The following is a 5,185-nucleotide window of genomic DNA, read 5'->3' as shown; positions in this document are numbered from 1 at the left end:
ATGTTGAGCTTCGAAGATAAGTAGTTGATGATAGCTCAAACTCACGTTGGAATAATCGTTGTGTCGATAAAGGTAATAGCGTTATTTTCTATATAGGATTGAACCTAATATATATAGAAAACTATAGTCAAACGTCTATATTCAGAGACGGCTTCTGAGACTTCTGAGCAAGATCAGCGTTAGTGTGGGGACCCGGACGCTGATCTTCTTCTTAATCATCTTTAGGATTTAATTATCAATTAAGATAAACAGGGTCTAAAAATTTTTCTTTTTAAAATAAAGTGCGGAAGGTAATGGCATCTACATAATATACATATCTGTATAAAACTACATTTCAGTATAAAGGTACAATAATGTACAACAGTCTTTTCAATTAATCTAAGGTTCAACTACTAAAGTTCAAGTAATAAAACCAAATCTATCCAAGTCCGGAATCACCACGCTAAACTCGTCTTCTCTCATCATCTTCTCGACCCCGATCTTGTCCCACCTTTTGTCATGCACACATACAAAACAAGACAACATCCGGATACTCCGGTGAGAATAAATCCCAGTATAAAACATGGTAAGCATGCATATAAACAATCTAAATTATAAACATGCTATCATGGACATATTTAAAAGTAATAGATTTCATAATCTATAAAATCAAATCAAAATAAGCATGCAACTCAATTCAGATAAACATGCAGTTTAATCAAATCATAAACATATACTATCATGACTGAAAGCAATAAAGATGGGTTTCATAGTCTATGAAACCACATCCATAAACGCATGCAGTTCTAGTCAAATCATGTCTAGACTCGACTCAACTATAACTCTAGGAATCCCGGTATGAATAAGACGATCTATCACCTACCCTCCCAATCGGGGTGACGGTACGTCTTATTCCTAGACTTCGGCCTGATCTATATCCACATCTACAATAGGAGACTGATCTTCCCCTACGCTGTGATATAGCCGAACATCTAGAAGTTTGACTGATCTGTCAAGACTCCCTATCTTAAATGCAATAAATAACAATCTGTAATTAAAGCATAGCATATCAACACATAAACAAACATATTCATATCAGAATATAACAATAATCTAGTATGTGATTTTGTTGGGAAACTCAAATAGGATCTTATTTGAGTCGTGTCTTCCCGAATATCACATGAATTATACCTTTGTCGTCCCGGTCTGACGAAGACGATGACCTGTATTCAAATCTGTCCATATCAAATATGAAATGACAATATCGAATACACTGTATCAGTGAATAACTCAATACACAATCTGTTCTGATTAATACTCAACTCAATACACAATCTGGTCAATATCAATGTAATCTCAATCACTATCATATCTGATCAATCTAAATCAATATTGAATATGATCCATCTAAATCCAATAATTCAAAGTAAGACTTGGTTTGCTCAAAACTCAATCTATATCAATTCCGGCGGCATAACGACGCAAATTCGATATACCCGGCAACTCAAACATCATTAATCTGATACCAACGACTAAAAACCTCACAATATCAACCACAACATAATAAAATCTGCACCTACTAGGTTCGAACAACATGCTGGATTTTTCAAACCAATTCATATGATGTCCGTTCTTCGATCCGATTACGGTTCTATAATCTCTATATACTCAAGAACACATATCAACAATTAAATCACAAATCCTCCAACATCTAAATTTTGAAACATGCTGGAAATGGATGAAAATTACCTCCCCTTGAAGCTCTTAAGGTAAGGATCAAGAATCTATACTTGGATTAATAAGTTGATGGTTGGATGTTGAGATATGAATTTTTGAAGATCAAAATCCTTGAAGGAACCCATGGAAACTCACGTTTTCACCCTTCCAAGCTAGGCATCCATGAAAAAAATAAAAATTGGAAGGGAATGCCACGTTCAAGAGGTGACCAAGACAAGTGTCCCACTTAAATTTTCATATTTGTACTTTAGTCCCTCAACTTTTCACTAATTGCAAATTGGCCCCCGCTCAATCTTTTTAATTCAATTCAATCCTAAATAATTCCATTTCAATCCTAAATAATTGCAAACATCTTGGAATATAATTCAACACTCCAAAAGTTTCCAATTACATACTCTCGGATTAAAATAATATCATCTTTATTATCTCGGGCCTTACAGTTAGTACCTAAAATGAGTCCTGCAGAAAGCTACGAAACAATCAGTCTTGTTTCATACCAAAACTGGTAAGGAGCTTTAAAAGTCTTTTTTGAGTATTAATGGTGCAATAAATACTCGTACTAGAAAAAGTAACGGTAACATTTAATATAGTAATGATCAAATAAAAGTCGTTACGTTCTGATCTTGTATAAGCCGAGTTCTGCTTCTGTTTATCTAAGTTGATAAGTACTCGAAGAGTACTGCTTTGTTAAGGTGATACGAGAACTTTTGCTTTTATACTATCTTCTCGTTTTACTAACGCGATCTACTGGTTTTGACTCTCATCACCACAATTAAATTAAGTCTATCAATTTCCTCCTTTGCGGTGATGCAAAAACCTAGAAGTTAGTATGATGAAGAGGAACAATTATATCAAAAAGACAGATATCAATTATAACCAAATAATTGATAAGTAAGTAAACAGTTAAACATAGTTCAGAAGAGAGTATTAAATCCAATCAAGTTCAATCATCAGTTCCAATGTTTCTGAACATTGTATCCTCATCCTGAGGATCTTGGCTTCTGAAAGAAGATTCTACAAGATGTCATCCAGTTCTCCCTTCATCTGTCCTTCGTTCTATGCTACCAACTGCTTCCCCTTTTTTGGCATCAATGCGAGTGAGTAATTCATCCACTCGTCCAGTAATCGTGATAATGCTATCATTCATCATTTCCAGAAATGGGGCTTGATTCGAAACACGATCATTAAGGGCTTGAAGAGACTGAGATTGGGACTCAATCTTGGCATCGATGGATTCAAGTTTCGAATCAGTAGCTTCAACTTTAGTTGAGATTGCGCGAATAGACGTCTCATGATCAGACAAAGTTCGAATGACATCAGATTGACCTAGAACGATGTTAGCGTGACTAGTCAAAACATTCTTCCTAAAAAGGTTGGATTCAACTTCAAGCTTAGCCAAAGATTCTGCCGTTTTAACGACATATTTCGTTACATGTTCTCGGAAGAAGTTGGTGGCTTCGACTTCACCAGCATGTTCATAGGATAAATTTTTGACGATATCTAAAAGTCTGTCAATATTTTGTCTCAGTATATCAATCTTAGATTCAAGATTAAAGTGCTCTTCGTCTGGGGATGGACTTCTTGCAAGATGTCGTTCTGTGATTTCAGCAAGATGAGCAATATAAGCAATGCGAGTTGTTGAATTAGTAGGAAGAACAATCAAGGCAGTAGAGGAGACAGGGTCTGTTGGAGCAGTAGTAACAGCAGTAGATTGTTCAGCTGAAGATCCTTCAGCAGCAGCAGATGGTTCAGGAACTGATGTTTCTTCTGGTTGTGCGGCTTCCATGGCCTCCAGTTGCTTAGCGGCTGGAATGGGTTCAGATTGAACATTCAAGATAGATTCCATTTCCGCTTGATATTCAGCAGAGAAAATCTCCAAACTCGGCAGTGATTGAGATGGGGCAGCATTCGATACTGCCAAGGGTTAGTATGCTGGTTGAGCTTCCGGTTGGACCATATCATCAGCCTGAGCTGCTTCTGGTGCAGCAGAGATAGTAAGAACAATAGATTGAATGACTTCATCCACTGAAGCCAATTCACGAACAGATAGAAAAGATGAAGATTGAGTAGGCTGCTTCGGAGATGCAGGAGTACTGGAAACCTTAGCTTCTGGGGGAGCTATAGTTCTTTCATCAACTGGCTTATTCTGAGTAAAATCGGGAACGAAGCCTAAAGTCTGTCAATATTCTTTCCTCAACAGGTTCTCCAAATGCCTATTCTTGAGCAAGAAGTTGCTCATTAATTAATCTCAATCTCTCGGTCAAAATTTGGATCACATTCTGATTCTTAGCAACAGTCGGAATCATTGAGTCAAAATTAGACTTAAGAATCTTTAAAACAGATTCCAGCTTCTTACACTTCAGCTTCAATCACATTTTAAGTCTTGGCGAGATCAAACACCTTCTTTTCCTTCTTCACCATTTTTCCTTCTTCTCAAAGGGACAATGTCCAAATCAGCAATGGCTGCTATTTTCTTGATGCGGAGCACCGTGCGAGCCTTCTTCTTGCTAGGGGTGGCAGGGATAGATGCTGGGGTAGGAGCAGCAGAGTCCTCAGATACTGTTTTATCAAAATCGGTGGAGATAACTACTCTTTTTTTCTTGATCTTCTTTTGAGGTCCTTGAACCTCAGTCTGAGCATCTCCAACCTCTCTTTTTAGAGAAATAAATTCTGCCACAGTTGTCTTTGGCCTCAAGGCGAGCACATTATCAGCATCTGTCATTGTCACAAAAGAAGCATCATGTTCAGAAGTTAAAGGAAAACCAGCATCCTTTAGCATTGTGCTGATCTGCACAGCGAAACCAGAACTCTTCCTAACAACCATATCCTTCATTATTTTGAACAGGAAACGGCTCCAGTCCACCTTGAAATCAGAAGTGATAGCTATCACCACTTGAACCTTCTCCTTGGTCAAACTATCAAATGTTCCAGGTTTGACCAAAAGTGCCTTTGCGACAATATCAGCAAGCACTTGATATTCCATTTTCAGAAGCTTCTTGAAACATGAGGGAGAGAGTTCCTCTCCAGAAGCTGAGAAGGTGAGAAGGGCAGTAGACATTTCCTCCTTTGTAATACCAGAAAATTCAGATATACCTGAAAACGGGAGAAAGAACGTCGATCCCAGAAGTGCAGCATCGATGGAGATGGATGCACCTCCTTGAGAGTAAATGATTTACCTTTCTCTACGGTTGCCTTGGCATAGAAATCTAAGAAAGTAGTTTTGTAGATGACAACAGGTGTTTCCAAAAACTTTCTGAGACCATATTTTTCGATGGCTTGAAACATCCTAACAAGATTATCGTCCTTGATTGTCAGGACTGATGCAAAGTTAACTTAATAGGCATTGAGTGTGTATGCTCCAGCCATTTCTGCAAATAGAATAAGTTCGAAGTAGATTGAGATCTGAGGAATGATAGATGACTCTTGATATAATGTCCGAAAAACCAACCTACGTAAACCACATGCATGC

General features: G+C 37.7%; 1 long non-coding RNA gene across 1 annotated transcript; it reads right to left on the bottom strand.

The window, feature by feature from the left end:
• Window positions 1-243: 243 nt before the first annotated feature.
• Window positions 244-1,303, bottom strand: LOC142548124 (uncharacterized). Its single transcript, XR_012820906.1, has 2 exons — window positions 1,171-1,303; window positions 244-490 (listed from the first exon to the last, which is right to left on the bottom strand). It is a non-coding gene; the product is annotated as an uncharacterized LOC142548124 (long non-coding RNA).
• Between the last annotated feature and the right edge of the window lie 3,882 nt (window positions 1,304-5,185).

This window comes from Primulina tabacum, chromosome 6 (assembly GCF_025594145.1).
Source record: "Primulina tabacum isolate GXHZ01 chromosome 6, ASM2559414v2, whole genome shotgun sequence".
NCBI classification, from domain to species: Eukaryota; Viridiplantae; Streptophyta; class Magnoliopsida; order Lamiales; family Gesneriaceae; genus Primulina; species Primulina tabacum.
This window is presented reverse-complemented; position numbering and strand designations above follow the sequence as displayed.